The sequence below is a fragment of the Moschus berezovskii genome, chromosome 4 (genome assembly GCF_049115385.1).
Source record: "Moschus berezovskii isolate FMDL1 chromosome 4, NW_MosBer_1.0, whole genome shotgun sequence".
NCBI classification, from domain to species: domain Eukaryota; kingdom Metazoa; phylum Chordata; class Mammalia; order Artiodactyla; family Moschidae; genus Moschus; species Moschus berezovskii.
In genome coordinates, this window is record NC_142463.1 from 117,249,645 (window position 1) to 117,271,643 (window position 21,999).

General features: G+C 36.6%; 1 protein-coding gene and 1 pseudogene across 2 annotated transcripts in view; both read left to right on the plus strand.

Annotated features, from left to right (window-relative positions):
• Positions 1-21,999, plus strand: part of ATF6 (activating transcription factor 6) — a 250,627-nt gene that overhangs the window by 137,944 nt on the left and 90,684 nt on the right. The window lies entirely within an intron of this gene.
• On the plus strand, positions 136-12,287 carry LOC129541337 (proteasome activator complex subunit 3 pseudogene; annotated as a pseudogene).

Sequence of the window (21,999 nt, forward strand, 5' to 3'; positions counted from 1 at the left end):
AGACTGAGGCTTTGGGGTCAGCTTTTTAGCTATGAAGTTAATCTTATTTTTTAGTAAAATAAATATATGTATTACTTACCATACAAAAAGAAGTGATCAACCTAATTTCTGTACATATATGATTGATAAGTTTTTTGAAAACTATTATCCTCCTAGGATTATTTTACCAACTTTGTGTTCAGGTTACATTCAGGAAAGCATAGTATCTTCTTAAGTAAAGTACTTATTAGAACCAAAATAAGTCCAAATTCACTTGTTTTTATCTGTATTTTTTTTTAACTTTACTGCAATTTGGTGTAGTTGACCCGAGTTGAAAAATAGAAAGCTAAGGAGTTATATTTTCCATCTATCAAAATATGAATCTTTTTATCTTGGAAAAAACATATATTTTAAGAAGGTAAATGGAAGTGATAAATACCAAAATCCAAATTTTTAAAAACAAGTAGTGCCTCTTTTGTTGCTCTTTAAGAGAAAACATAAATATGAGAGATCATAACATAAAATGTTTTTTCTTCAGATATTTAAGGATTGCTTTTATTGCTTAAAAAACTTTATTCATACTAAGTTACGACTATTTGAATAATTACCTTACTTTCATAATTTAAAAGTTTTTACAAATGCAGTTATCCTCAAAGAGTGATTTAAATCAAGAGATTTAAACAACTTTACTGTCATTCATCCAACAAAATATTTATTGAGTAGCCATTATGTTCCAAGCTGTTCTCACTGCAAAGAATCCAATAAACAAAACAAAAAAAAAGCCCTTGATTTTATATTCTAGAGGCTGGAAATAACAAATAGATAAATATGTAATAGAATTTCAGTTTGTGATAAGGGTTAAGAAGGAAAATCAAAGTGAGAGGACAGAGTAATTTTAAATGAACATAAAGAAAGTACATTTTTTCAGGTTGAAGCATATACATTCTTTGGCTTGGTTTTTGAGATGTACCTTTGACTATTTCTGCTGTTGAAAATTATTTACAGAAATTAGAAACTCATCATACATATTTTATATACTAATCAAAAAATTTAGCCCCAACTAGTGAATTTAGCATTTATAAATGGAAGTGTCTGTGGAAGAATAAAATCTTTAGTTAACCACTATTTTACTTTTAGCAGTAAAATCTGCAGCTCATGAGGTTTGTAATTCTGGAGTGGTTTCAGCTTGTACCAGCCCCTGGGGAGTCTGTTGATACAGCACTGAGGTACAGATTATTATTCAACTGTAGAAGTTTTATGCTTGGGCATTTTCTTACATCTTCTTCTCTCAGTCAGTGAAATCTTGTATATTTGCCAAAGAAAACAAATCCCATACTAATAAGCAGCTATAAGCAAACAGTAGGAGCGTGAGTCAGAGCCAGCACCACCCGTATTCCTTGTGTGTGTACCTCTCCAGTACTCCCTGATATGTTCATTTTGCACAAATGTAGTAATGCTAACTACTGTTCTAAAGAAGCATCTCCAGTTATTTATGTAAGAGCTCCTTTTTAGAACTAAGCAATACTGTGATTGGTAGAATTCTGGCGTATTACCAAAGTCAAAAGCAGAATGTAAAACTCTGCATGCTGTTGATGGGAGAAAAAAGAAATATATTTCCTACTTTCCCTATAAATCCCTAAAGAGTTCAGCCCAGAAGACCACTGTTAGATCTCTAAAATGGATTTTTATATGATGTAGGATAGTTCAGCAGTTTTTCAGGGGAAAAAGAAAAAAATAAGTTGCTTGAGAATCTCATCTCTTTTGCTAGTTAGGTCCTGTCTGATAAATTTTATTCTACTTCCTTCATTAATTTATTCAGTAAATATTCATTGAACACTTATTGTTACCTGGCATACTGCTACTAAAGGACATACAGAAATCAAAGAACTCAAATGCTTATCCTCAAAGAACTTATGGTGGATAAAAGTGAGATGTAAATCCAAACTTGCAATACTGTGTTAGGAACTATAAAAGAGATATATGCAGAATACTTTAAGATACAAATAAAACTACTACTATTTATGAAGAATTTATTGTTCTAGATGCTTTGTATGTTATTTCATTTAATCCTTTCAACAGCTTTATAAGGTAGATCTTATACTATTTAACCTGTGCCAGAAGCACTAACTTCATCTAACAAGGAAGCAGGTGGTATCAGGAAGAGTTCTTGAGTTGATTACAGGAAGATGAGGAAGACAGAGAGTGAGGGGAAAATGATGCAGTGTGGCATTTTACACAGAAAAAGGTGAATATGTAAAAGCATAGGACATGTTATTGGAATGTAGAGTTGGTTCTGGGAAATAAAAGATGGCAGGAAATAGGTCATGAAGGAACTTGTAGGCTACGCTTAAGGAATTTGAGAGAAATCTGATAAAAAACACATTTCCGGAAGATAACTCTGGAATTGTTCACATAAGGCATTAGAAGAGGATTTTTACTTTTAAAGGAAGAAATTCTCTGCCAGCATTAACTTATGTTTATTAAGTACATATAAACATAAAACTCGAAACATCCCCTACTTTTAGTTTACAAGTACTAAACCAAAATAATATAATTCTATTATATAAATATATAAATTAAATATAAGTAATATTACAAAAATAAAATTCAAATCAACAGCATGAATTTATGTCATAGACTATGTACTTGTGTAAGTCACTACTGATAAGTGAAGTACTGACTCTTATGGTACAAGTGCTTTTAATTTTTAATTAAACATTTCCATATTATTAATTCCAATTAATTCTCCTACAGGTTTTCTCTATTTGAGCCACTAAGAAAACCTTTTGTTCTATTGGATTAACAGTTATTTGGGAGAAGGGAAAAAAGGATAATCATACATAATAGGCTCCTTTTTCAGAAGGAAATGGCAACCTACTCCATTATTCCCGCCTGGGAAATCCTGTGGACAGAGGAGCATGGTGGGCTACAGTCCATGGGGTTGCAAGAGTCGGACACAACTTAGCAACTAAACCAACACCACCTAAAGGCTCCTCTCTCATCAATTAAGGTAGATATACTTGGTACTATCATAATCATAAAAAAGTAATTGCTGGGCCCCAGATCACATGGCAGTTATAATATGACCCAGAATATGCTTACATCGATTAATTTATCATCAGAATGAAGACACACAAATAATTATAGGGAACCAGTGGACTTCAGTTTGAAAAATACTGAACTGGAAGATAAATTGTTCGTCCAGTACATTATTTTTTTAATTTATTTGTTTTTGGCTGCACTGGGTCCTCATTGCTGCGTACAGGCCTTCTGTAGCTGCAGTGAGCGGGGCCTGCTCCTTGTGGTGCACAGGCTTCTCATTGCAGTGGCTTCTCGCTGTGGAGCACAGGCCTCAGTAGTTGCAGCACACAGGCTCAGTGGTTGCAGCTTGCAGGCCCTAGAACGTGGGCTCAGTAGTTGTGGTACATGGGCTTAGTTGCTTCACAGCATGTGGAATCAATCCTTCTGGACCTGGGATCCAACATATGTCCCCTGCATTGGTAGGCATATTCTTATCCTTTGTACCACCAGGGAAGTCCTCCAGTACATTTCTGATCCAGGCATTTTGTAAACGAGGAAGATATCAGTGATTTGAATGGAGAGTCACTGGCCATAGCATCTTAAAAAGTCAAGAATCTAGGACCCGAAAATCAGTGGATTTTTCTTAAAATCAGTGATTTTAGAACCCTTGAAAGTAGACACCACTGTTTCCAAACTATCCCAATTGTGTAATTTGTAAGATAAAAATAATGTGAACTTGCTGAAGACATGGCTTTTGCAAGAAGGGGTTCTATTTAGAAACACAGTTTTTAGACAAGGTAGCCAATAAACCTTTGTGCTTCCTTCACCTATGCCCTCTGTGATATGGACTCTAAATACTGATGATCTGAGAAATTCAAGCCATTAAAAAAAAGATACTTATATTCAAATGTGTAGTACAATTAGTCATTACTGCTAAGTAGTAAGACAGTGAACAAGGAAATTGTATCTTGTTTTGTCTAGAATACACAGTTCTACTCCAATTCAGAGTAAAGGGAGATTTTGGACTGTTGATAGACCCTCCTTCAATAATAGCTAACGTTTATTGAACAATTACTATATTCCAGGCCCTTTGCTAAACTCTTTACATGTATTAACTAATTTAATCCTCAAAATAATTTTATAGATATTATTATAGATGAAGAAAATGAAGCACAGAGAGGTTAGACAACTTAGCCAGAGTCACAATAAGTAGCAAAGCTAAGATCTGAATATGACTAACTTCAAACTTTAACCACAATGCTATATTGCCAACTTGACTTCCCTGTTGGCTCAGACAGTAAAGAATCTGCCTGAGATGCAGGAGACCCAGGTTTGATCCCTGCGTTGGGAAGATCCCCTGGAGAAGGGCATGGCAACCCACTCTAGTATTCTTGACTGGAGAATTCCATGGACAGAGAAGCCTGGCAGGTGATAGTCCACGGGGTCGCAAAGAGACTCGACTGAGTGACTTAACATGTTCACTTTCTTTCAATTCATTTAAAGCCATGGTCATGTTAGATGTGGAGATTTGATTCTGACAAAAAGGCACTGCAGATCGTTTATTTCTGTACCTTTACTTACAGCAGTCTAGGAAGAAGAATGAAGGAAGAGGACATGATATATTTCCCAGGCCTAGAAATTGCTCACTTGGGGGTATTCACACGTGGTAAATGAAACCATTTGGTCTAGATAATGTAAGATCCATTGCAACCCAGAGTTGAAGAATTTTATAAAGGCATAAATATTACCACCCAGCAGAGTCTTAAGATTATCTAGATTTAGCCCCACTGATGATATTTCTTCTAACTTTCATAGACAGAAATCAGTGGGGGTGGAAAAAAGCTTATTTTGAAAGATTAAATTCCAATCCATATCTCAAGCTTACAGGTGTCTCCAAAAGTTGATACAACAACAGTTGTTTAGTTCTGTAATTGGAACTTATACTTAGCACCACAGAATCCCATCTTCACAGGGCATAGTTTCAGATTTGGAAGATATTTAAAGGACAAATCAATCCATAGATCTGTTGGTATTCCTAAAAGATGAGTGGGGTGTCTGTTATTGGCATCAGTTCATGATGAACCCTACTGGGCTGTGGAGAAGGGAGAAACTGAACTGAACCAGACAACACTCTATACAGCTGTCCCTACCCTTCCTCCACCTGTTAGCACTCAGTGTTAATTTCATGGGTCAAATCAAGGCATGCAAGTGCATTAAATAATCTTTAAAACTGACCGCTGTTGGTTGATGGCAGAAGAATTAGGAGCTATTACTTTCCTACCAACTGCTACTTTCATTAACAAGACCAGAAAACATTACAAATAAATAAAATTCTTATATCACATCAGAAAAAAGAGCAGTTGAATCCCCCAAAGTATTTTATATTTTACCATTAGACAAGTAAAGAAAATAATTTCACATAAATGGCTACATTAATCACTTATAAACAGAAAGAAACTTCTCTCCTTTTTTAAAACAGCAACTGGAAGAGAGGGGATATATGTATATGTATGGCTAATTCACTTTGCTGTACAGCAGAAACTGACACAGCAGTGTAAAGCAACTATACTTCAGTTAAAACAAAAAAAACAGCTAGAAATGTTTTCTCTTTGAAAACAGAATAACCATTTGTTAAACCATATATATTAATACCTTTGAGGATGTTATTGATACAAAAAGGTATTTCCTTGCTGGCCCTATTGTAATCTTTTATAGCCAAAGTTATGAAGAAAATCAACATTTGGGAAATTGTGGTCGTTTCAAGATCTGCTTTTTATTTTCTGTTTGACAGCTATATCTAAATTCTCATAACTTGAATGTAAATATGTATATGTAAAAATGTATATATATCTAAATCACCTCTTAGGAGAGGTTTAATATAAGTATAAATAGAAATTATTTACCTAAGCCAAAAAAACTTGCATAATATTGAATTCTGCTTTTTCTCATCTCACCATATCTAAAACTATCACCATGTTAATTTTACTTCTAAGACTTTCTTTATGCTTCTCTTCAACCCCATCACCACCCCCAACGAGGTATTTTTTTTCCATTTGGATTATGGAATCTTACTGTCTTACATACGTAGTTGAAGCTGTGATGAGCTCCCCAGATCCCTCCTCAGAACTTAAGTTTTTATTTCCCAACTGCAAGAAGTCCTGCCGCCAAAGAGCCCTCTTCAGAACTGCCTTGACCCCATCTTAGGATAACTCTGCAGGGCATTTCCCAGTTCCCCATGGGGTCCGTCAAGGCTCTGAGATTGCATTGAAGTTCAGCTTCTCCCAGTTCTGTCTCTTCATCTCCATAGGTGTTTATCTTAAGAACACCCCCTAATAAACTTCCAGTAAGCAACTTCTCTGCTTGCTGGGTGACCCAACCTGTAACAACATATTTTTCTTGTTGATATTTTCCTTTTGGTTCTAGATTTTCTGAAGTTCTAGTTAGCTAAAATCTTACTATGTCAAGATCATTTCATCAGGCATGTATTGAGCACCTGTAAAGGAAATGAATTAAAACTTGGCTCCTGTCCTGAAGGACTTTACAGCCTGACCGAAGGGACAATTACATTTGAAACTATACTATAGCATCTTTAGAATAATCCTTAAAAAAAAAAAAAACACCCTAAACTTCAATAATTTTAGAATAAAAGTGAGTGGCATGGATTTTACTCTGTGGGTTGCAAAGAACAAAAGGAAACTATTTCAGGGAAAGGAAAATGAATATAAATAAATAGGGTGAAAGTTTAGAAGGCTATAGAATTTGTCTTTATCATTCCAGAAACCTTTAAGGAAAAGGTTTTTCACTTTTTATTTTGAATTAAGTTGAAACTTACAGAGAATTTATAAGACTAATACTGATCTCTCATACAATCTATACAGAGTCATCATTTTTTTTTATCATTTCTCCACATGCTTCAGCATTCTCATTCTCTATACACATGCACACACTGACAAACATACACTCTCTTTTTCTGAACCATCTGAGAATAGGTAAAATACATCATACCACTTTATCCCCTAATACTGTAGTGTGTACTTCCTACAAACAAGAACATTAACCTCTGTAAGCACCATATACTTATCAAATTCAGGAAATCTGTTACTTTAATCTACCGTCTAGATTCAACTGTAATTATTCACCAAAATGAATTTTTAGAAAAATTCTCTAACTTAACATTTGCGATTGAAACTAAAAAGTATATGAAGTACGCCATAGACGATTTCAGAAGTTTTCTAACTTGATTAAAAATATAATAGTGAACTCGCTTTTGACTTTCTTTGTGTGCTTAGTTGCTCGGTTGTGTCCGACTCTTTGCGACGCTGTGAGCTGTAGCCCACCAGGCTCCTTTGTCCACGGGGCTTCTCCAGGCAAGAATACTGGAGTGGGTTGCCATGCCCTCCTCCAGGGGATCCTCCCAACCCAGGGATCGAACCAGCGTCTTCTCCATTGCGGGCAGATTCTTTACCGACTGAGTCACCAGGGAAGCCTTCTGACTTTCTAAGGGGAAAGCATGGATAGTCTCAGATTACCTGTAAAGATGTGATTTAAGGCTCTTCAGAAGTGGGCCTTGCTCTTGGGAGCCCATTTCGTGAGGTGACTTTCAAAGGAGATCGTGTATTCTGGATCTAAGGACTGTGGATTTCCTTGACCTCCATCTTCACAGCTTAAGTTTAACGATATTCTTTGGAACTGTCTTCCAGCCCACTGGGGCCAGTAAATAGGGGACGGGCCGCCCAGATAACTAGATCCGGCTGGGCTCCCTCCCCACCTACACACATGTGGCCAGGGCGCCATCGGGAGTGGTCCGCGTGTGGCCACTTCCGCCGCGTGGCGGCTCCACTTCCGCTGCGTGCCAGTCCGCAGGACGCTGGGACGTCATTTCGGCCTAGGGGGCTCTGGTCTGTTGGGAGTTGGCGGTGGCACCGGAAGCCCAAACTCGCATCCGCTCCAACATTTGACGCCCCTGGTGGTCATGGCTTCTCCGCCGAAGCTAGAGCAGGACGTGCAGGGGAAAGTAGATTCATTTCGGGCCCGCATCTCCCAGGAGGCCGAGGATCTAGTGTCCACTTTCTTCCCTCAGAAGCTCTCGGAGCTAGATACTCGTGTCCAGGAGCTCCGCCTGCAAGACTTGTCCAGAATCCGTTCAGTGCCAGCCCCAGAGAGCCTCATCGCCCCAGACACTGCGGGTGATGGGCCCAACCGGGATCCGCCGCCTCTTCAGACCCAGTCCTCCATTAAGGTACTAGCACTGCCGGGCGGCGAGGGACAGCTTCTGAGAAGCAACCAGCATCTAGTGGAGCTGATTGAGCGTGTAAAGCCTGAGATTGAGCTGCTGAGAGAGAAATGCAACACGGTGCGGATGTGGGTGCAGCTGCTCATCCCGAAGGTGGAGGACGGCAACAACTTCGGAGTGTCCATCCAGGAAGACACCGTGGACCAGCTGTGGACCGTGGAGAGCACAGCAGCCTCCTATCTACGCCGCTTCTCCACCTACTACAACACCCGGGCCAAGTTGGTATCCAAGATAGTGAAATACCCCCAGGTGGAAGATTATCGCCGCACTGTAGCGGAGGTCGACGAAAATGAGTACCTGAGTGTGCGCCAGATCCTGCTCCATCTACGGAACCAGTATGCCACTTTGTATGATGTAATCCTCAAAAACATCGAGAAGATCAAGACCCCTCGGAGCATCAACACTGACAACCTTTACTGAGGAACTTTCTCCACCCCACTTTCCTTCAGAAGTTGGCTGAGCTGTTAAGGCAGCCAGAAGGCTGGTTATCTACAGGTGACAAAATGACTGGAAATGTGCTTTACTCTTTAGAGACAGTTTCGTATAGTTTATCCTCATACTGAATCCTCTTGGTGTAATTTTTATTTGATTTTTCTTTGAGGAGAGAGAATGGGATCAAGCCATCTGGTTGAAGGTGGTGAGGTTGGTCAAGGAGAAAGGATGGCCATTTTAAAAACAACTTTATAGATAAATGTTGGCCAAGGTTTCTTTTTTTATGGCATTGGTGATACTGAATGGTTTCTGGGGTTAATTTTTTAAAAAAGTTTTAAAGAAAGTTCAGTGAAGCTTTTCTTTTCTGCTCTCTTACTTTGTTCAAACCTCAGAAGTGTTTCTTTTATACCATCTTTTGTTTTTTGCAAGAAAAGGAGTTTAAAGGGATGCATTTAGGTCATTGTATGCTTTCAATTTAGCAAATTGAAATAAAAATCATTTTTTGATGGCCTGTGTGCTTATCTGAACTTTAATTTTCGGATATATAGTTTTCCTCCTCCTCAGCTGGACCCATACCTTTGGTCTTTTTCGACTCTAATGTGTAAGAAAAATGAGCATATAAAGAGGGATAGAGCTCAATTGTTCTAAAGAAATGGGCATCTTTACCTCCCTTAGACTGAAGATAAATCTGTGAAAATGCCTTCCCGGCACAATCTTCTGCCATCTTAGCATCATCTATTTTCCTTTTACACACAATTTAGAGTTTCTTCTATGTATCCATTTGTTTAAGTCCCTGCTAAGTCCTTCAAACTTTACATTACATTTTTTGTCAACTGATTTTCATCTCCTGTACCCTTTTGTCCTTTAAGCTATTTCTTATTTCTTAAAAGTTTTCCTGTAAAATTATATGGGTCATTTTAAAAATCTAAAGTCTCTAAAATGTGACTGGGTTTTTTCCTCCTTCCTGCTTTTGCTGCCGCGTTTAGGGGAAACCATTGTCATCTTCTCAGTAGTGATCTATATTGTTGTTACATTTCAAGTCCAGCATTCCCAGTTTTCATTTGCAGGTAAGGTAAATTACTGTACCCTGAGTCACCTTATGCATCAGAGAATTTCTTGCAGTTATTGATATGATTAATCTTTCTTCCATGGTGTTTTTTTTTTTCTTCAGAATTCTACTTTATCTGGTCATGAAGATACTTCAGCCAGCTGAAGTATATTTATTAAAAACTTTTTCATTGGGACTTCCCTGGTGGCGCAGATGGTAAAGCGTCTGCCTACAATGCGAGAGACCCAGGTTCAATCCCTGGGTTGGGAAGATCTCCTAGAGAAGGAAATGGCAACCCACTCCAGTATTCTTGCCTGGAAAATCCCATGGACGGAGGAACCTGGTAGGCTACAGTCCATGGAGTTGCAAAGAGTCGGACACGACTGAGCGACTTACTTTCACTTTCTTTCACTTTTTTTTTCACTATTAGTATTATTTGAGGATCTTCATCACTCAAAATCAGCATTTGTGGAAGTTATATAATACACAATTGGAAAAAGAAAGAGTGGGAGTTACTTTTCTTACCTTTTTATATACAGGAGTGAGATTATTCCCGTGTACAATTGACAGCTTCATCTCTTTTTTCCATTCAGCTAACAGTGCCCTGAATCCTCATGAGAGTTTTAAAACTACGCATAATAAGTTGTGACCTTAATCTTTTAATGTATTTTATAGTAGTACTTTCATGCAATAAATTATTTCTCAAATGAGTTTTTGGTGTGAAAATTATGAGGGATTAAATTTATTTTTGTGAGAAATGAGAATGTATTTCCCATTGGAAATTTTTCCCACATAATATAAGACCCTCTGAAACTAGGTAACTGTCCAAGTCAGAGTCTAGAATCTATTATTAAAACTTGCTTGTAATTCTACTCTCTTCCCCCTTTTTTTTTTTTTGCAATATCTTTATAAGAATATACTCCTTGCTATAAGTGAAACTACCTTCAGATCTTGCTTTAGATAGGATCAAAACTTGATTATCTGCTATTCATTGATCCTGATCATTCCTCCTCCACTCCCCCCTTTCCCCATTTAATGAATGAAATCACTTTTGAAGGAGACTTTTTTATTTAGGAGTTTCTTTTCAAAAATGCATTTTGGTTGCCAAGGGTGAAAACCAGCATGAACCTTTATTGTACAGACTTGACTCTAAAGGCTGCTATAAAAACATTTCCTGTTTAACAATAAGAATTGTTTAATATGTAAAGCAGAAATTTTTTTTGCATATTAAAAAAAAATATTTCTTATTTTGAATTACACCACATTTCTAGTGTGTGGTTTTGTTTTTCTAAGTGAATAGTGATGTTCATTATATTTTTTTCTGGGGTGATATCAAAGTCTGTGCAGGAAGGGCATGATGATTTTGGGCACCTCTTGCTTTTTCATTTTCCTTATCTTTTTCACTTGAAGGAGTAAAATATCTGGTTCTTCATGAGTGACGTGAATTAGAGACATAGTCACCCTTAAAAAAATTTTATTTATAGTTATAACTATATAACATATCCTTATAACTGGGCCTGTATTACTAAAATTTACATGAATATTGTCTATATTAACCTACATAGATGAGAAAAAATTGTAAACTGGTTTAGTGGAAGCTTTATTTTCAAAGTAAACTTCTAAAAAATGATGCCCTAAGATAGAGCAAGTTTATTCTTTTGTTGAACTGAAAAGCCTGCATCTTTGAAATTGAACCTTGTAAAACAATAAACGATATTGCCTAATAGAGAGACTTCTGGTTGCATTTAACATTCTTCCTCAAGAGTTCACTTTATTTCCCTTGTAAGGTATCAGATCTGATTCAGATTAAGTGCCAGGAATTCTATGTCAGTTCATATCATTTGACAGGCATTTAATTGCATGCCAATGTGTAATTGACAGTGTAAGGAAGTCCAACTGTTGCTTTTTTTCAACCATAGTTAATCATCTAAGGTTTAAAATATGTTCCATACATAATATCACTGTCATCTTGCTTGTTCTTATACTCTTAAACTGTCAGACCGTGTGCCAGTTCAGTTCAGTAGCCCAGTCATGTCCAGCTCTTTGCAACCCCATGGACTGCAGCACACCAGGCTTCCCTGTCCATCATCAGCTCCCGCAGCTTGCTCAAACTCATGTCCATCAAGTCAGTGATGCCATCCAGCCATCTGATCCTCTGTCGTCCCCTTCTCCTCCTGCCTTCAGTCTTTCCCAGCATCAGAGTCTTTTCCAGTGAGTCAGTTCTGTGCATCAGGTGGCCAAAGGTTTGGAGTTTTAACTTCTTGACGCTGACCCTATGCGAGATTGAAATAAATTATCTCTAATACCCAAGAATGTCTTACTAAGAAAATATGCATGTCCTTTTTAGTTCAGATTTCTGGTATTTGCCTTTTTCTCCCTGTTCTAACACTGTATCAAACAAATTTGGAGCTGGTGCCTACTTCTGCAAAAATCAAGCCCTCTATGATCTCTCCTTGCATATGGTTGCAAAAGCTTTTATTGTAATGAGCCTATTTCAGGACTGGTATCAAAACATGGCAGCCAATATGAGTCTTTTGCTAACTGTTAGTTCTTAAAGCGTCTTTTAAATTCCTTTTAAAAAGACAGCTGAATTGAAAGAGTATGTGTTTTATGTTTTGTTCTTAGGAAATGGTTTGAAAAACTCATTTGAAATTAATTTTAGTTTTAAATTCTTTTAGTGATTCATGAAATATTCTAACTCAGATTTTATTGGAAATTCTGAAATTGGTAGATCTGGTTTTTAGAACTGAGTGACATACCTTTCTTAAGCCATAAAACTGAAATAGACTCAAAGTTCTGAAGTTTTGGAGCTTAGAGGTTTTTTTTTTTTTAATTATCAAATTGTTTATAAATTCTTTGGTTATTAGAAGCAACTTTTTTAAATAGTCTTTATGAGGTTTTCATATTTCTACAGAACTCTTACCAAATAGCCTCAGCCATTAATAGATAACTGTGATCAATTTAAAATGTTTTTTTTTTTTTAGTTTCAAAAGGACTATCTCAATGCTCAGAAATTTGAGAAACAAACAGGGAGAAGTCACCTCTTATCCACTAGTTTAATGAAATCATTGAAGCTTATGTGTGGGTTTCATTTAAGAAATACATCTTCTTATATTATTGCAACAAAGATTATGTATATTTCTATAGAAGATAAGCATTTATATTTAAATCAAGTTTTACTAACTAGAATTTCATTTGGCTGTTATCCCCCAGATTCAGATAGCAATAGATAAACCCCCTTTAATTTTGTCTTTCAAGGATTCTTAAGGCTCTGTTACCTAGCTGTGGCAATGATATGCATCTCGGATAAGGGTTTTGACCACAGTGTGGAAAATAGAGATCTAATAGCGAGGAAGATGTGTGCCTAGATTACTGTGAGAATGTCTAGATACTTACATTAGGATTTTACTCTGATTTTGATTTGAGGTTCCATAGTGGAATTATCCATTTTATTGTTTAGTGTTTATCCCATTCCCCCTCAAAAAACATTTTTATTACCTCTGCAAATATGTTGCAGAAAGCACTCATTGTCTTGTACTGATTAGATGAGTTGTTCCTTCTTACAGTGATGTGGTATGAGTAGGAGGGAATCCTACTTCCTTTGTCAACATTTAAACATTTCTGAAAGACACTATTGTGCACTGACATCAAGGCATTTTTTAAAAATTACTGATCTTTTTGAAAAAACAAAGGACTCAGTCAGTTATAGAAACAGGTGTTGGACCGCCCTTGTTCACTGCATTACAACACTGTAGTGCTAACGTGTATCTGCCCACCTTGAACTGAAATTATCCATGGGAAATAAAATAGAAATGTAGAAGTTTCATGACTTATCTTTTCATCACCAGCCACAGGTGTTTAATATTAGATGGTTATACATTTGTATATGTTTTTTCTTTGCTTTCTGTTTTGTGATAAGTCTTTAAGTTCCTATAGTTAGCAGAATCTTATCAGTGAAGCTTAGTGATCCCAGTCACTCAAATTTAAACTATTTCAATACTAAAGTGAACTTAATGAATTCTCTCACATGGAGAAAGTCAAGTGTTATTTTTACTTGTGAAAAACTATCAGGAGCTAATGAACAGGAATTAAACCTGCCTACAGAATTAAGTTCCTTTTATAACCTGGCCATTTATTTTAGCTTTGTTATTTAATCTCACTCTTAACAAAGTTTTGCAACATGACCTTGGTAATACTGTTTGCTTCAGATAATACAGCATTTTGAAATTCTTGAATAAATATATAGCTTCCAATTAAGGTTTTTGATGTACTTTTGCCTCCTTAATTTTACAGATGAAGAAATTTAGATTCAGAGAATTATATAACAGCTTATGTGACAGAAGTCTAGAAGCCAAATCATCTTCCATTTCAGGCTAGTGCTTTATTCACTGCACTGAACTGCATCTTCATTTTCAAAAGTGAGATTATAGTGTATTAAAAGGGAGTTCCAGAAACCTGCAAACTAGTAGCCGCAAATTAATATATCACTACAAAATGGTGTATTACTTTTTTCTATGAAATTTAAGAGAAGTTGAAATATTTCTAAACCAGAATGGGCTGTAGTATTTTTACTAACAGATTAGGTAAAGGTATCTAAAACAATCTCTAAATTTGTATGGTAACTGTAACTTTATTTTGGTCATAGAAATGACCCTTACTAAACAAAACCCAGGAGTTTGAATACCCCCATTCCACTTCTCCTGAGGAGACATTCTAAACTATCAGCCATGCCATTTGTGGTGGTGGTGGTGGTTTAGTCGCTAAGTCGTGTCTGACTCTTGCGACCCCATGGACTGTAGCCTGCCAGGCTCCTCTGTCCATGGCATTCTCCAAGCGAGAATACTGGAGTGGGTTGCCATTTCCTTCTGTAGGGGATCTTCCTGACCAAGGAATCGAACCTGGGTCTCCTGCATTGCAGACAGATTTGTGTTGGAGGGAGCTGCTATTACAGCATTTGGAGATAGATGAGGAGAAATATAGTACAAGATTTTATTTATTTCACTTTTGAATACATGGGTTTAAAATATCTTACTGACCAAGTCCCTTACCCTCCCATTGTTTACCACCAAAGAACTGCTAAGTGGAGTTGTTACAGCTCTGTCCCTAATAACCTACAGAATAAAGGGGGAAAGCAGAGGAGCAATAGGTTTTTGTTGGAGAGGAAGGCTCCAAGGACCATTTCCCAAAAGAAGTTTATCCTTTAGAGCATCACAGTGTTCATTATAGTAGCCACTAATCTTCACATATAACTGGTCCTAATGGAGATGTGTTTTAAGAGTAAACTACACACCAGAGTTTGAAGACTAAGAACTTGATGAAAAAAAGTAAAATAGCTCAATAATTTTTACATTGATTATGTACAAATTGAATGATAGTATTTTGAATATGTTGGGTAAAGAAAATAGATTATTAAAATTAATTTCACCCATTTCTTTTTACTTTTTTATTACTAAAGTTTACATGTGACCTGCATATATGGTTCACAATATATTGACCTTAGGCAACATGCTTAGATCTAAGATTTCTAAGTTAATTGGGTTGAGTCTTGAAGCTGAATCAAAACTTTCTACGGTGACATATTATGGGAACATTACCTGAAGACACTGATTTGTCACCTTTTCATAATATATGGTAAAAGTGAATCAAGCCTTCTCAGAGTTCAACTTGATCTTGGAACTTGGAGTGCCTAAAGGAATGGATGGCCAGCATGCCACTTAAACATATCTTCTAAATATCTTATCTCTTATCCACACTTATGGTGAGAGCCTAGTACTAGCCTTCTGTATTGCTAATTCAGGGTGATTTCATATGCTTTAGAAACCTAATAGATGGTAAGGTTGACATCTTATTTTGAAGATTGACTTTCCTAACAATTTTTACCTGGATGAAGGAATAATGTACCTCTGGTACCTATGGATACCTTCAGGCAAAGTCAGGCTCATCCTCAAGGAACAGCATTTGAACACTCAGTGAAATCTGGAAAATTCCACTGAATTCCTGTAATACTGTTTCTTTGTATTATTTTTATGTGTACATGTATAATACCTTCTCTAGGTAAGTTTCTTGAGAATAGTGAGGGACTTTTTTTTTATTCACTCTTTTATCCTTTTGGTGTTTTGCATATAATAAGTTTATAAAGCATTTTGAATTAAATTTAACTGAGCCAAAATGTGATCAAACTAAAGAAAATTGTTTTCTCGTAAGACATATATTAATAGTAAGTGAGGTACTTTGTTACAATTGAACATGTTTGTGGATGTATACCCAGGAATAGGTAACAATGATAGACATCTAAAAATTTGATTCATAATTAAAGACCAATTTTAGGCTTCTAATTAAACAGTTTTTAATCACAATAATATAAATGTTTTAAAGTACTTCTGGCAATTCTCCTTCAATATTCCCAGTGATTTCATTAAGCCTATTCACCCTGCAACAGCTGCAAGTTATTCCACACATCTGTACTGAATTCCCATGCTGTATAAGCCCATTTGAAAACAACTCTCTCACCCCATTAACAGCATCAGTAATTCTCCTATTACTTTTGTAACCAAGAGTGATGGAGAAATAAGTCTAGTATATCAAAGAGTGAAACGTTTTGTTTTTCAAAATTGATTCTCTATGATCAGGAACATAATGCTTTACCCTTCCAGATTTCTGATTTTAAAAAGTTAATTTCTTAAATACTTAAAGGTACATAGTTTATTAAATACTCAAGAAAGAATTCTCTTAGATTTTAAGTTTTATTTGCTAATATAAAGACTTAAAATATTCTGGTTAAAATTATTTCATAAATTTTAAACAGTTTAAAAAGTATAGTGAGCTCAAGACATCACTGTCTTATTCCTCAGCTTCTGAATGTTAGTGAATGTTTTTCTCTGCTTCTTTCCTTGATTTTCTGCTGTGAGACAAGCACAAAATTATTGAACCCATTACTTAGTTATTTACTCCAATACTTCTTTAAGGCACCCATCTGGAATTAAAGAAATTTGACAGACTGAGATGGTTGATCTTCTGTAGAGGAGTAGAGAAAAAGGCCGTTTTATGAGCTTCATGAGCTGAGAGTTAATATTTTCAGTAAACCAATAAGTTTAATATAGTCCTTTGTATTTAAATTTCAACTTATTGCATTGCATTATATTAGGTCCAAAAGACCACACAGTATGTATGGTAGGAAGTTTAAATGTTACTTAAGAATCGAATTTCTGTTTATACTTTTAGAAAGAAGATTAAGAGTAATGGCAACAAATGAAGTTAAAATAGCTTGATTAAAGGAAGCAAATAATTATAGTTTATTAAAAGAATATCTCCTTAATCTTACAGTATGTGCTAATTTTTTGCTTTGCAAGTACATAAATTTATGTATTACCTGAGATATGCTCATTCTGTAAAAGTTTTATGTAAAATTAATGAACTTTAGCCCCATAAGAACATTTAAAAATTAAAACTGATGTTTGAAAAATGAGAACTTTGATAATTCCAACAGGAAAGACTATAAGAAATATTGTATCAGAAAGAAATATTACTCATTTTTTAAGCTCTTTCATTTCTACCTCAGAAATCTTTTAAATTTTTTCAAAAAGGTTTAACAACAGTCCTGCCTAGAAAATAAATTTGAGACTTTTAATATTATTTCATGGTGATACATTCTAAATATGTTTATAAAGAAGCAGTATCTAGATTTGCTCTGAAATTATTTCTGAAATTTTTAGCTATACTGTCAGATTAATGGCTAACTTATTTTTTTAAATTTAATTTAATTTTATTTTGGAGTATAGTTGATTTACAATGTTGTATTAGTTTCAACCGTGTAGCAAAGTGATTCAGTTATATGCATATTCTTTTTCAGATTCTTTTCCCATATAGGTTACTGGAGAATATTGAGTAAAGTTCCCTGTCCCATACAATAGACTGGTCCTTGTTGATTATCTGTTTTATATGTAATAGTGTGTATGTGTTAATTTCAAACTGATCTCTACTCAGTAATTTCAAGAAGCAGTATTATTTCATTAAATAATCAAATTGTCCCTGTCCATTGATTAACCTATCCTGAGGATTTACTAATGTATTATTTTGTTCAAGTGTATGTGAAACTCTTTCTGTAAATGTTCTTGAGCTCACAATAAGTATTAATGCATTTATTATTTACATATGGGAATACTTTTGCTGTATAACCCTGGTAGTATTGTTATGATGTTATATAGAGAGACCACTGTGTCAATCACCTGTACATTATTCCTTCCTGTTAACCAACAGAGATCTTTAACTGTCATAAAATAATTTTCTTGTTTGTCATACATATGAAGTATTTAGGTGTAATTACATGAAGTAATTTTTAAAGTCAGTCAGTCTTGAGTGATCAAGCATATTCTTCAGTCTCAACATTCCTCCCTACCCCTAGCCCCCAAGTATACCCTCACCCCCAGTATATTTTAGGCAAGCCTTAATTTGGATTTCTACTCATACTTTTGGCAGTCCTAATGTGTGTAGTGAACAAAGCTAGTGGAGGTGATGGAATTCCAGTTGAGCTATTTCAAATCCTCAAAGATGATGCTGTGAAAGTGCTGCACTTGATATGCCAGCAAATTTGGAAAACTCAACAGTGGCCACAGGACTGGAAAAGGTCAGTTTTGATTCCAGTCCCAAAGAAAGATAATGCCAAAGAATGCTCAAACTACCGCACAGTTGCACTCATCTCACACACTAGTAAAGTCATGCTCAAAGTTCTCCAAGCCAGGCTTCAGCAATACCTGAACCGTGAACTTCCAGATGTTCAAGCTGGTGTTAGAAAAGGCAGAGGAACCAGAGATCCAATTGCCAGCATCCACTGGATCATCGAGAAAACAGAGTTCCAGAAAAACATCTATTTCTGCTTTATTGACTATGCCAAAGCCTTTGACTGTGTGGATCACAATAAACTGTGGAAAATTCTTCAAGAGATGGGAATACCAAACCACCTGATCTGCCTCTTGAGAAACCTATATGCAGGTCAGGAAGCAACAGTTAGAACTGGACGTGAAACAACAGACTGGTTCCAAATAGGAAAAGGAGTACGTCAAGGCAGTATATTGTCACCCTGCCTATTTAACTTACATGCAGAGTACATTATGAGGAACACTGGGCTGGAAGAAGCACAGGCTGGAATCAAGATTGCCGGGAGAACTATCAATAACCTCAGATATGCAGATGACACCACCCTTATGGCAGAAAGTGAAGATGAACTAAAGAGTCTCTTGATGAAAGTGAAAGAGGAGAGTGAAAGAGTTGGCTTAAAGCATAACATTCAGAAAACTAAGATTATGGCATCTGGTCCCATCACTTCATGGGAATAGATGGGGATACAATGGAAACAGTGTCAGACTTTATTTTTTTGGGCTCCAAAATCACTGCAGATGGTGATTGCAGCCATGAAATTAAAAGACGCTTACTCCTTGGAAGCAAAGTTATGACCAACCTAGCTAGCATGTTAAAAAGCAGAGACATTACTTTCCAACCAAGGCCTGTCTAGTCAAGGCTGTGGTTTTTCCAGTGGTCGTGTATGGATGTGAGAGTTAGACTGTGAAGAATGCTGAGCACTGAATTGATGCTTTTGAACTGTGGTGCTGGAGAAGACTCTTGAGAGTCCCTTGGACTGCAAGGAGATCCAACCAGTCCATTCTAAAGGAGATCAATCCTGGGTGTTCATTGGAAGGACTGATGCTGAAGCATCAATACTTTGGCTACCTCATGCAAAGAGTTGACTCAGTGGAAAAGACCCTGATGCTGGGAGGGTTTGGGGGCAAGCAGGAGGAGAAGGGGACGACAGAGGATGAGATGGCTGGATGGCATCACCGACTCGATGCACATGAGTTTGAATGAACTCCGGGAGTTGGTGATGGACAGGGAGGCCTGGCGTGCTGTGATTCATGGGGTTGCAAAGAGTCAGAGACGACTGAGCAACTGAACTGAACTGAACTGAATGTGTATAGCAGACAGCAGCTTTTTTAGATTTGAACTTGCTCTTGAATCACTTATGAATAAATGAATGAATAGATAAATAAATGGCTAAAGTAGGTACTCACCTATAGTTTGGTGGTTTCAAACCACTGTCAGTCAATTCAGTCGCTCAGTCGTGTCTGACTCTTTGCTACCCCATGAATCGCAGCACGCCAGGCCTCCCTGTCCATCACCAACTGCTGGAGTCCACTGAAACCCATGTCCATTGAGTTGGTGATGCCATCCAACCATCTCATCCTCTGTCGTCCCCTTCTCCTCCTGCCCTCAATCTTTCCCAGCATCAGGGTCTTTACAAATGAGTCAGCTCTTCGCAGGTGGCCAAAGTACTAGAGTTTCAGCTTCAACATTAGTCCTTTCAATGAACACCCAGGACTGATCTCCTTTAGGATGGACTGGTTGGATCTCCTTGCAGTCCAGGGGACTCTCAAGAGTCTTCTCCAACACCACAGTTCAAAAGCATCAATTCTTCGGCTCTCAGCTTTCTTTATGGTCCAACTCTCTCATCCATATGTGACTTCTGGTAAAACCAAATCCTTGACTAGACGGAATGTCTAGTCAAGAAGTCTATAAGTAATGTCTCTGCTTTTTAATATGATATCTAAGTTGGTCGTAACTTTTCTTCCAAGGAGTAAGGGTCTTTTAAATTCATGGCTGCAATCACCATCTCCAGTGATTTTGGAGCCCAGAAAAGTAAAGTCTGCCACGGTTTCCACTGTTTCCCCATCTATTTCCCATGAAGTAAAATACAAACCACTGTATTTTGCTTTATTTTTTAAATTTTGATTTTATTTTCTAGAAAAGTTTTATATTCCGGGAGTTGTCATCCAGTTGTACTTTAATCATTCTTTGACTGCCCACAGTAGAGTCATACATTTATTTCCTCTTTGTGAACACAGAAAATCATTTAACAAATCTCAGTTTTCTTCATGAACAAGGTATATCGTGGGAGCTTTGAAATGGTAGATTCAAAGATTTATAGGTCTGTTTTCACTACTCATAACTTAAAACATCCAAGAATAATTCCTAATATATAAGATTATCTATACTTATTTTGACATTAATGTTTTAATATGTGACTGTGTTAGAATTGTTCATGCAAATGCACTTTAAAGTCCTATTAATAACATTGAAATAATTATGTTGAAATTACTTTAGCTTACTTTTACTTATAATCATCCCTACTTCTTGTGTTCTATAATTATCTATCATTCATATAGATTTGAAGCTATAAGGATTATCTCAAATGACAATTTTTCCGCAGTGTATTTATCATCCTGATATTATATGATTTAGGGTTATGTTAAAGGTAGTGTATGCTTCCTGAACATATACCAAAGACAGGCCAGAAGTACACAAAAGAGAGATTGGAGAAATCTTGTTATAGACAAATATGATTTGTTCGATAATTATGTTTGTTAAGTTGCTGATGAATATTGATTTCCTTTTATTTAGGGACATCCCAGAAACCTGTCTAGGTATGAGCAGAATTGATCATTCTTAGCGATTTTATAAAGTACCTTTCATGAACGAGTTGTATTTTCTAGTTTGGAGGTCTCAGTGTCATTTTTCTTGATGACTTTAAAAACTTTTACTTTGATTTATTCAGTATACCAAACAAACAATTGTTTGGTATACTGGAATAAAATTGTTATTGACAGAGCTTGGTATACATCCCAGCTGGGCCTCAGTTTTTTCGATTGAGGGCATAGACTATAAGATCTCTGAGGTCTCTTCCTGCCTTATGGCTCTGTGCTTTTGCCTAATGAAATTTCTGTGATATTTCGGTTGGCTTTTTGCGTATAATAGCAGACCTTTAAGACTATCTCTCACATGAGACTTGAGCCGTGAGATTTGTGGAGTCAGAAAGGGGATGATCATAAAGTCTTCAAAGACAAAGAGAGTATGAGCTGAGTCATGTGAATAGTGAGGTACTCCCAGCACAGAAGAATAAAGATCACGAGCCGTACAGACACAGGGACCCTCACTGCCAAGTTAACTATACCTGAGAGAATGTGGGATTCCCAGACGGTGCTAGTGGTAAAGAACCTGCCTGCCAATACAGGAGACATAAGATACGCGAGTTCTGTTTCTGGTTTGCAAAGATCCCCTGGTAGAGGGCATGCAACCCACTCCAGTATTCCTGCCTGGAGAATCCCGTAGACAGAGAAGCCTGGCGGGCTACAGTCCATAGGGTCACAGAGAGTCCGACACTTCTGAAGCAACTTAGCAC